Source organism: Thermobia domestica, chromosome 9, assembly GCF_964235325.1.
Source record: "Thermobia domestica chromosome 9, izTheDome1.hap1.1, whole genome shotgun sequence".
NCBI classification, from domain to species: domain Eukaryota; kingdom Metazoa; phylum Arthropoda; class Insecta; order Zygentoma; family Lepismatidae; genus Thermobia; species Thermobia domestica.
The window spans coordinates 244,119,183-244,131,711 of NC_137462.1; the positions used below are offsets into that span (position 1 = coordinate 244,119,183).

General features: G+C 34.3%; 1 protein-coding gene across 4 annotated transcripts in view; it reads right to left on the minus strand.

The window, feature by feature from the left end:
- Positions 1-12,529, minus strand: part of LOC145660640 (uncharacterized) — a 218,235-nt gene that overhangs the window by 11,939 nt on the left and 193,767 nt on the right. The gene's annotated exons all lie outside the window — the stretch shown is intronic.

Below are 12,529 nucleotides of genomic sequence, written 5' to 3' on the forward strand. Positions count from 1 at the left end.
AACAACTTGTAACCGAACACGTGTTCATCACGGATAATTGTACTGCCCAGTTACGTTAGATAGGACTGAATATTTCGTATTACTCTCAAAGGAAATAAGACTAATCATTCATTATGAATATAATAAAGTCGGATTCATGTTAAAATGACTATCATTATCACAGATTCAGTTTTATTTCTAGCATGTAAAAGTTTACATTTCTTGGTTTGGAAACCACCGACTAAGATCAAAAGAGATTTGCAACACTGTTGCACCATTGCCAGATTTTTTTGTCACGGTGAAAATTAGCTAGAAGATTAGCAACCCCCCGGTGCAGAGAATGGAAACGTGCTAAGTTTGAATGGGTGGAAGAAAGGGAGGCAGGGAAGGGCTTTGTTCTATTATCATAGAGACTGCAGACGCGAGTTTGCTCTGTAAATAAATCATAACTCACAGCCAAAGACTCGGAAAAGGCATGGGTCCACACTCGTTTTAAACCAGTGTGAAGCAGAGAAGGAAAAAAGGGATACAAACATTATCAACTTTGTAAAAATACAACCAAAAAAATCTGTTTCATTATTATTGTTGTTATTTTCAATGAAATTTTCTTAAACCACTAACATAGGGTGTTACCTGTAAAATTTAAAAGTTGTGTTATAAATAACTTAGGCTTAATAAGCTAACAGGTAAGAACAAAGTCAGACGCGTACGCAAGCGAGCGGGCGGGGGGTGGAGCTGGAGGTTTTAATACACTCCCTTGAGCAAGATATTATAGAAAAGAAACCTTTACTTTAAGTTATGACAGTATATGAGATTGTGAGCTTGAACCCCGTTGATGAAATTCTGCGTACGCCACTGAACGAAGTCAATAAGGAAGTTAAAATTGGGTTTAATTTATGCTCGGTCGTCAAATTAGTACTCTTACAATTATTAGAATAAGCATTTGTTTATCTGAATATGCTGTGTTAACTTTAACGGCGCTAGAATAAACACAAATTAATTGAATTTTATACAGGCTGGCCACGAAGTAACTAGTAAGGAACCAATGTTTGACAGCTCTAAAAATGCGGATATGACTAGCATGGATGAAACAACTGTATGTTTTTGTCCCATACACAAGTATTTTATTTATTGTGTAGTGACTTTATACTTATCCAGTGGCGGCGTTGCTGTACTATGGTAGAGAAAAATAGTGGGAAACTGTCTGAACTGCGACCGCTAAGTGACAGAAGTAAAGTTCATGAGAAGCCATATCATTCTGTCTAATGAAAAGCGTTTCAGTGTTTTAATAAGAGTTTATCGAATGGGACAAATAGTAATCCGACAGTAAAATGTCCAGAAAATAAGAGGGATACATTATCGTTTCGCATCCAAGTTGGAGAAGAGTGTCGCTGTTGACGCTTACTATAGTCACACCACTGTATGAACCGTCCTCCAATGACGTATCACTACCATGTAAACCAGGAGAGAGCGTTCTTGTCATTGGGTATTGATGACTTCATGTCATTGAAAGCACTCGGCTGTTGCCACGTCACGCCAATACACAAAAGCCGTACAGCGGCAGAAATTCAAGAATGTGCACTAAATTGCAACACAGCAACTCCACGTGCTTTCAGGTCAGCGAGGGTGAACAAGTGGGTTGAGTCAGGCTGCGAGTAGCAGCGGTGGAAACATATTATGTAGTTATTGCATTATCCGGAAACGGAAAACTCATGTGCAACTGACAAGCACTGACTCGATTGTATTAAAAGTTGCATTCAGTCTTTGGCCAGGCGCCAACAGTTCATGATGCACAATACACCGAGCAATCCGTCAAACACTGGATGTTACTAATCAGTGCATTTGCTCCCAATGTTATTAGTGCCGTGCCGTGGAAGATCAGCGTTTGCGGCGAGAATATACGACAGCGCCCCAAAACATATGTGTGAGGTCGACAGACTAGCCGCAAAGAACCACCATGGTTGGCGCAAAGCAAGAAAATTTTCAAAAATAAACCCTGCTTTTCCTTGATTTTGAGCACTTCTTACTTTTTTTCTTCCATTTTAAATATATGCTCATGCATTTTCTTAACATGAGTAGCATTATAGGACCACTTTCTAAAGCAGGAATAGGATCACTAGTTTGTACTGATCTAAAATATTCCAAGTAATTTTTTCCCTCTTTTTTCCTTCTTTTCTTTTTTCCTCTTGAATTTTGCGTTCTCCTTACATCGGTGCCCGGGGCATCACGGCACGCCACTACACTAACTTCAATGAAAAATAAGATTAATGTGTACTTTCATAAAAGTTTGATGCAAAATAATAATAATAATAATAATAATAATAATAATAATAATAATAATAATAATAATAATAATAATAATAATAATAATCTCCTCTAGTGAATACAGTAAAGATCACGCGAAACTGTTGATACATTCTAATGAAAGTTTTGCAGTGAGAAAAGGCTATATATCCTGTATCATAGGCAACCAACAATGCTTTGCTGATATACATGTTGCATAGAAGCTAGGAAATGTAATGTATTTTTAAACGATACATTACTTAAAATCGTTGTTATCCGTGGAGATATTAACTACTAACATCATTAACGAACTCAACACAGAAAATACTTACAGCTACTTATTGCAAAAACCAGTATACAAAAATGTAATTTATTTCAAGTGTTATCGCGTGGAGTAAAGGGCATACGTACTAACATTGCAATCTTATGAGGCTCATACTAATAAAACAATTAAATAGTATAGTATGTGGTGTTCTCTACTATGAAATCTTTTAAATGAGCTGCTCTCTAGTGATGAAAAATTAAATACAATAGTATGTAAAACGTTTTCGTGAAATGTATTCGCTTCCATCGGAGTCAATGGCGATATTCTCACTGATGCTTTCCGTTGGTCTAGTGCTTTGCAAGTTCGTATTTGGGTTCCAGATTCGATTTTCACTGGACCCTGGGTTCAATTCACGGTGAAAGAACATTGAAATTTCAACACATTACGGAGTTTTGGATTCCATCTTAAACTGTAGGTAGAAGGCATGGTGGCTCAGTGGTAGAGCGCTTACTTCTAGTGCATGGGATCCCTGATTCGATCCCCGGTGAAGTAAGTTCTTCCATTATCATTCACTTGCTTTAATCATCCGTCTAAAGAGCATAATCATGGGACGTTAAACTGAAAGATTTCATTTTTAAAGCTGTAGGCCCAAGTCTCATACAGCCTCCGTGATGAGAACAAGGACGCTAAATTTAAATGCACAAAATCTATAGAGATAACACACTAACCAGCCAAACATCAAAACAACACTCACAAAGTGTAACGTATAGCGTCTTGATGCTCACCTCATATCTACCACGCAAAGAATCTTTCATGTAACTCACAACTAGAGTAGGAACCAAATGTTAGTATTTAAGAGTAGTCGAATTACCTTTTATAGGAGGCGGCAACACTGATAAATTGGTAAATACAGGTCTAACCAAAAGGGAAGAGTTACATTGTTCGAGCAAGGAACATTCCCATAAGGCAGCTGCAACATGTTAGTTTTGCTATTGAGCCCTGTTACTCCCCAGCCCATATATAATTTTCTGTCAGCAGTCCGAACGAGGCTGTTGTTGATAGGTTTACATAGGCTAAGGAAATATGGCAGCCACACCGTCTCTTAGTTTTTTGCAACCTAATCCTGTAATACAAAAGGGGAGAACAGCATACTTTGTACAATTGAGTATCGATGTACGCAAAGGTTATAACCTCGTCTTGTTATATTTGTGTCCCTGTTGAAGTGATAATTTTAAGCAATAAACTTTATGTTCGTCATCTGTGCTCGTCATTTTAGCTTTCTTCTTTTTCTGAGTAATCTGCTTCGATGAAGCTCAGTAGACAAATAATCTAAATTTAAACATTGGATTACAGTCTCAGTACAACTTAATAAAAGGTTTTATCCTCATATTATTCATACGTATTTCCACTATTAGGTTCTTCGTATATGTAATTTGTCAGGTTTTATTACTACTACACAACGATTTGTTTGTTTGTTGAAGTTTACCTTCCCATTTCAGGATCAAGACTATATGAGATGTGGACCTATCAGTTTAGAGTAGCTTAATGTGTTAAATATTCCCCATGAAATCGAATCCAGGACCAGGAAAGATGAGCGTACTAGCCAGTAGACCAGTGGGGAGGGCAGACAGACGAAGAAATTTTGTTGAAGGACAGATAATAAATTACAATTTTTTTCTTGTAGTTTAATTTATACTTTTACTTAGACCTAAGAGGTCCCATCACGCGAAATTAAGATACCGCTAATTTTACAATAATTAGACCTATGTGATATCTTCAAATAGAGAAAAGATAATCGAGATGTGGAACAAGAGCGTCCTAGGCAATATGTATTATTTTACATGAGATACCGTTATCACGGCTCACTAATCTGCTTTCGATTTCCAGCCATTCAGAATATCGGCACTTATTTTCGCGTTTCTAAATGGTTGCAAACGGAAAGCTACTAGGTGAATCGTGATAACGGTATCCCATGCAAAATAATATCTATTGTCTAGAGCGCTCTTGTTACACATTTCGATTATCTTTTATCTATTTGACGATATTACATAATTATTGTAAAATTAGCGGTATTTTAATTTCGCAGTGATTAGGCCTCTTAAAGGGTCAATAATATTTTCCCTAGAATTCCACCAAAAAAAAAAATGAACATTTAGTTAGAAATGAGATTCTAGATTTAAAAAGAAAATAAAGTTTCTAATTGGTTTCAGTAAATCTTAGTTATAACTAAAAATTACAGTTGCTTAATTTTGGCAGGTTAAATCCAAATTAACCTTTAACAGGCTAGTTCTATTCCCTGTTCAGAGTAAGCTCTAAACTCCGATAAACATAATATTTGTATCCTTCCGCTTGTCGCAAATACGATTGGCTAGTGATGTATCACTCCCACTCCCCACGGGGAGGAACAAATTAGGCTATAGGTCCTATACGTGCATTTTGACAATACTGTCTCGTGTTGCCCAGATACTTACAGCAGCAGCAGATAAGAAAGAAAAAAACTCGAAAGATTTAAAAAAATAAATTTCGTTAGTAAACAATTGTTGCTTAGTGAATAAAGGTTTACCTTGTTGATGTTTCACCACAACACTCGCGGAACCGGGATTCATGCCAGCCATCTTTCACACTTTGAAAGCAGAACACGCGTCCACAGTTAAATTGGCACCATAATTACTGCGCATGCTTAGTGTTTATTTCTATTGGTTTATTAACCACACTCGATTGCAGTATTATTAGGTAATCTTTATTATATTTTTGTCATTTATAATAATGTAGCAGTTTTATATGGATCTTCATAGTAAAAGTAATAATCAAATCACATGAACTATTTAGCGGAGGAGTACAAGCATCTGTAGGCCAACAGCAAATCAGCGAGATTTTGTTTCACGTGGCTTTGTTTATCGCAGTTTAGAGCTTACGCCGAACAGGGTATAGGTATATTTACCCAAATTTTGTACTAAATAGTTTTTTCTCTTTTTCGAAAATTCGATTAAATTCAAGCCCAAAATTTGATTATCCATGACTCAGGAAGTAAACATTTGCAGTACAAATCAGCAAGTCAAGATCCACTTCTGTCTCAAGTTTCGTTAAGATCGTTTGAGCACTGTAGATTGCATACGATGACACTGTTAGTCCAAACCCCAACTCTGATGGCTGATAACTCAGAAACCAAATGTCTATACAAGGAAAATATATCACATGCGCACTAATCAAGTCAAGGTCTACATTTATGCCAAGTTTGTTCAAGATCACATGAGTTCTAGGGATAGCATGTCATTGAAATTGAGTTTATTATTATTATTATTATTATTATTATTATTATTATTATTATTATTATTGTTGTTGTTGTTGTTGTTGTTGTAGAAAAATCAAATGTGAATGACAAACAATGAGGGATGTATAGTTAATATATCTGTCAGATGATAACAAAACCTACAACCGCAGTTTTCTGTTTTCAATCAATAATTTTGTATATTTTTTTAAAGTTAATTCTTAGGTAAATACTACCCACTGGCGTGACAGCCCTTCGCGAGCCTGAACCGCTCCAACGCTATCTGTTAGGGACAGAGTGAACTACGTCCAGCTTCGCGACGACCGGCCTCTAACAGGCGCTTTTCTGGACCTATTGGCCGTCACGTCTTTATTCACGTAACGCCTGAGCTTGCCTCACGACGCTTGGGGTACACAGGCTGGGAATTGAACGGGATCATGCGGACATAAGTCCAATTCTCTAACCACCAGGCTAGGGAGCTCTCGAAATTCTTAGATATTTTAATAAAATTCCTTGCAACATTTGAAGAATTAAATATTAAATAATAAATTAATTTATATCATCATCAGATTTACTTTATTATGATGTCTGCTGTGTATACATATGATTGTCATTTAAAATTTGTTTTTAAAAATATACCGTTTTATTTTTTAAATAAAAAAAAATAATAGAACTCGTGTTTAAAACTATCCCTGTTCTGAATCAATGGACAAATCAAAATAATTTCATTACTTCTAGTGTCAAAGAAAGAGCAACGTTCCAAAAGTTACACTTTCCGTTCCAAATGATATTGCTTCTTTGCAAAGAAAGCATAGGTTGATGAGTTTCATAATTTTCTTGAAGATAATAAGTTTCTTTTATCTTCCTTATAATTTGATTATTTCGGAAATTTAAACAAGAATTACAAAATGAACTCTATGATTTTAGATATCATGATTATGAATACCATTTAGGCTAAAGGGGAAACGATGATTAATAAAAGCTAATAATTAACGAAATAATTGTTGGAATGAAAGTGTGGAGGAAAATGGAGGACCTCGAGAAATTTCACGGACACGATGTTGTCTGTCATAAAGTCACATGGTCTGGGACTTGACGAACAATCCCTCACACCAATGAGATCCAAGTTGTATGTTCTAAAATTCCTTTCAAACAGTCAGCCTTATTCTTTGTGCACCATTTATCCTCCCTCTTCCATTACAGTATCCATTCAATCAAAGTGTAATAATGATAAAGACATAAGTGGAATTAAGTGCTAAAAGTGTTCAAAATCGTCATTTTATGAATAGAATGTGAGAAATATATATATTATATAAATTGCTTACTTTCCTATCTTAAAAGTGGAAGTCTCCAAAAAGTTTGGGCACATATCTACTTATTTTTAACAATTTGTTTATTATTTTTTAATAATTTTTCTCTTCTTAACATGGAGATTTCATGAGAGATTCTATTTTTGATATGCATTTTAAATCCTTCCTCTTCCTTTAATGTACGCATTTTAATGAAAGTAATGTGACAAAACCCAGTTCGATGTAGGCACAAATTATGTTTGGAAATTAGTTTCAGACGATACAGCCATTTTTCCGTAATAATGAGAGCGAGAAAAAAAAAACTATAGATGAATATCCGCTTAATTCTTAGAAATAAAGCTTTTGAATATGCTAGAACACGTGAAAAAAAAAGTTTATATACAGAATTTCTTCTTAACTTGAGGGGCTCTGAGATACTCCATTTTTAATATAAACTAGTGCAAATTACCCGTTTCGCTGGGTTAAACTAAGAAAAATTAGTAATATATTCTGTTAATCAGTCAGTTTTTACTATTTATTTATTTATTTATTTTATTTATCATCAACACAACAATCATAAGCAAAATTATAGTGTTGGTGTATTAAATAATAAATTTGCAATAGGTTTCTTAAACATAGAGTTCATATTACATATGTCAATTTCTTTGTGTTCGATACATATTTTGTTATAAGAAGAGCGTATTCTCCAGTTTGATGGCTTCAATAATACGTTGATCCTTTTTTTTTTTTTTGTAATAGAACACGCCAGAGTTATCAGCATGGGATTTAAGTTAAGTTGAGTAGAGTTGATTTTGAGTTTAACGTCCCTTTCAGCAGCGAGACTATATGAGACATGGACCTACTGATTAACGTGGAATCCGAACCACATGAGCTTCCGCCGAGAACCGAACGCGAATCTCCCACACCAAAGGCGCGTACGCTAACTGCTTAGCCACGGAGGAGCTCCAGCACGAGATTTAAGTGCCGGGACATGAAACTTTAGTGTTGATATGAGATCCGTACAATTAAACTCGTTTTGTACTATTTTATGCAGGAAAAATCAGATGTATCACGTTTCGCCCTTGTTCAAGTGTAGGAATACGGAAGTTATCTATTAGATAATGTTAGATAATTTTCATAGTATGGATAATTAGATAATTTTCATACTATCTACGTAATGTTAGATAATCTTCATACTATTAATGAAGCACTCTCTGATGTCGGTCATTTTTGATCATTCCCTCCCCTTCCCCAATATGCGGGCCTGCATGGGAAGTGTCACTGGTCATCTTAACGACCCCGAAAACTATGGATTCGGCACTAATGTCCGTCACGTTGCACCGTCAAAATGAAATGATAAAACACATCTCAGGGCCAAATTTCATCTATGTTGAAAATTTGATCGAGACTGGTTGGGTGGTTCAAGAATTATTAAGACACAAACATAGTTACTTTAATTTTTATTTATATATATATTTTGAACCATCTTCTTCTCCCTTTTAGGGTACGCATTTGAATCAGAGTGACATATATAAAGCACAGTGCGAAGAGTGTGGAATTCAAAAATTTATTTCAAACCCTTCAGCCAATTTCCCGTGATTCAATCACAAATAACACCGCTTTCATTTTTGTTTTCTATAGATGAAAGTAAATGCCCTTTTCCTGCTGTAATTTCTAGAAAGTAGTTTACTAGTTCTTAAGAGCTAAGAAAGTAAAATATTATCTTCGCAGTATGTCATTCTTCAGTAGATGTGTGTTGCACATACATCCTGATAGTATGGACTCTGCCGAGATGAAACAACTATTCTTTGTTCCCTCTTACTTCTAAACGCAAATAAACAAAACTACTTGTATCCTTCCGCTGTTTAAAATCTTGATTAGCTAATGTTAATTCGGTCTCATATTAACAATTTAAGGGGCAAATCTTTTACGTGCTTTTCCACGAGTCTGAATTGTGTAAGGAACATACAACAAAAAACTGGTTGTGCTCTAAAAAAGAAAAAAAAATGTTCTTCCTTAAAATTTCTTGGTCAACCAATAATTTTAGTGTTTTTAGTAAGCTAGCAAAAGTATTTTTCATTATCGCGTTAAGATCTTCCTTCTTAACGTTTCATCACACCTCTTGCGGAGCCAAGAGTCAGCCATGTTCCCAACTTAAAGGCAAAAGCAGAATGCGGCTAAGTCTATCATTGCACATGTTTACACATGATATTTCTATTAATTCATTAAGTGTAGTCAATTATAATATTATTAGTAATTTCTATTTTGAAATTGTTTACTATTATAATGTCTTAATTTTATATGATGTTTTTAAAACAAAATTACACTTGTAAGGATGAACTATTTTGGGTAACTCAAAACCAAATCAGAGTGCTTTAGTTACCCTGGTTATTGTTGTTAAGAAGCAAGACGGAACAAACAATAATAAGAAATTTTCATTAGGATTAATTATCCTACGGTTTTATGTAAGTGTTTCAATTCCTGTGTTAGTCCTTAAAGATAGTCTGTGCTATTGATTATTGTTCAAATATTCATTTTGTTTCCAACTTATTACAAATAACTAGTTCTAAAAGGCAATGATATATCCAGCAAACATCAAACATCGTGTACCGTACATACACAACCCACTTCCTGGTAAAAAATAAAATAAAATAAAATAAAATAAAATAAAATACCTTTAAATTTGATTTTGCACTACGATCATAGCATCACCGGAGCCTCAAGGCTTCTGTTCAATACTCTTTTATTGTAGTATACTTCGCAGTGTCATATGATGCAAATCGGCGATTAAGGAAAGAAAAAATAAATAAACCAAATCCTCATTTGAGTACCTTGTGAGGTGCATATAAACTTAAATTCAGTTTAGCTGAATTCCTTACAAAGTTGTTCTGCACAAGTCTCGTAAATGTTGCATTATGTCTATACAATAAGTAATTTCTAAATAAAAGTAAATACAATAGTTCTATTAGACCTATTATAGAATCTGTAAACAATGATAGTCCGTAACTTTTGGGCAAGTTTACTAAATAAAAGTGGATGCTCCCTTTCCCTCTTCATCTCCTCTCTGCTTCATATACACAGACTCTTCGATTGGACTCGCTGGTGACCAGTCCAACATAGATAAGGCCTTCATGTTGATATGATGTGACCATCATGCAATATTAGGGAGTCCGAAACACTGGCAGCCGCCCCGCTTATCTAACCACGCCATACTTATTGTCCTTGTGCCGCACCCGCAACCAGCACACACATACACACCCTCTCCTCTCGCTGGTTACTATAGCAACTAAATGAGTTTTGATGTGAAACGGATTAAGCGCTATTATTCAGCCACCGTGACGGACCCCAACCAAGTGAAATGGATACCTAAATATTGGAGTTAGGAGAAAAGCGATTTTTTTTCTTCCTCTCTTTTGGTCCAGGAGGAATGCTCGGAAAATTGGAAGAAAACAAGATCAATTACTTTCTCGTTATCGGCGATGCACTTCACTCTTCACGCGCCCAAGCACATCCTGCCTAAAGGCTCTTCAAATATAACCACCATTCTCCCTCCTTCCGTTTCGCTTGCACCCCTAAAATAACAACCAACGGGCTAAAAAAGGAAGACAAAAGATTGGAAAACTTTTCTAGTAGAAAATGTAATTGATTTCGAGTATCTGAGCATGAAATTTACTTAGAAGATCTGCTATCATTTATAGGTCTACTGCTATTTCCTACTGTTCATGATGTTAGCGGTTTAATATAGGAAACTTTCACATGAAAACATTTCACATGAGAAATAAAACATTAGATTTATAGTCATAATATTTATTAATAACAATTGTTAGTTGTATTAAATGATTCACATCAGAAACACCATCACGATAAAAGTCCTACTTGCAGGTTAAAATAAACGTTTTTGCAAACGGATAAACTTTTTGGTAAATGTTTACACCGTTGGAGTTTATGGTAACCATTCAGACTTTTTAGTAATCTTTAAAACTTTTTGGTAAACATTTGGAGATTTTCAGTTAACTTTTAAACCTTTTTCCTAAGTATTCAGACGTTTTCAATAAACATTTAAACCTTCTTGTAAAGATTCAGACGTTTCTAGTAAATTGTTAAACTTGTTAGTAAATATTCAAATGTTTTTAGTAAACGTTTGAATGTTTAAATGTTTTCAGTAAAATTTTAAGTAAATATTCAGATGTTTTAGTAAATGTTTAAATCTTCTGTTAAACATTCAGATGTTTCCAGTAAATTTTAAAATCTTTTGGTAAATGTCCAGATATTTTAGTAAACATTTGAACCTTCTGGTAAAAATTCAGACGTTTCTGGTAAATTCTTAAATATTTCCGTAAACATTCAAACGTTTTTATTAAACTTTTGAACCGTTTAAACGTTTTCAGTAAACTTTTAAGAAAATATTCAGATCTTTTACTAAATGTTTTAATCTTTTGTTAAACATTCAGATGTTTCCAGTAAATTTTAAAATCTTTTGGTTGTCTGGTAAATAATCAGATGTTTTAAGTAAACGTTTGAACTTTGTGATGAACGTTTACACGTTTTTGGTAAACCATGTCTAACGTATTTTAATATAAAACAACTGTTTAAATTTTTATAAGAGAACGTTTAGCTAGCTAATTAAAACTAGCAAAACGTTTTTCGTGTTCTTAGGTCTCCCAAATCTAAAGAAGAGAAATTTAACTATTTACCCAAGAGTTACTTCAATTTTAACTGGCGCTTAAAGTATTTATCAACCTTAATATCTTGTACTTAGTTGTGGAGCTGAGCCTGCCAGTGGTGGTATCATGTCCTCGTATTCATGCATAAAATTTGAAATCTCAGATAAGTTTTCAAAGAACGTGGATAGTCAGCTTTATCCCTCTGCTTATCAAAAGCTTATGATAAACTGATTTTGAATCTTGTTCTGTCATCCACAAAGCGATATAATTTATGAAGTTAACAGGAGAACTACCCGAATGACGAGGAGCGAAACTAAAAATAAATAGTATTGGGAATCATAACAATCATTAGGAAGTTCTTTTGTGTATAATGTTCCAAATTTCTTATGCTTTCTTATTGTATTTTAATATTGTAAATTTGTCAATAAAATGACATTTTCAGTAAATTAATAAAACTATATTAAAACTCGTGTTTTTTCAATACTTTTTATTAATTCAATGCAATATGAAGGTTTCTTGATGCAATGTTTTCTTCTTCTTCTTCTTCTTCTTCTTCTTTTTTTTTTTTTTTTTTGAATATACAATTTTAGAGCAGTGGTGAAGTAGTCCATTGTAATCTATCTATTACCTAAACGGTCTGAATTCAACTCCTGGGGAGGACTGGATTTATTCTCTCGTTCTACCTTTATCCAAATGCGACTCAGAGGCCTTACTTTTTCATTTATTTCATTCAGAGTGAGATTTTTTTCAAATATTTATCTCGTATTTACCTAATTCCATA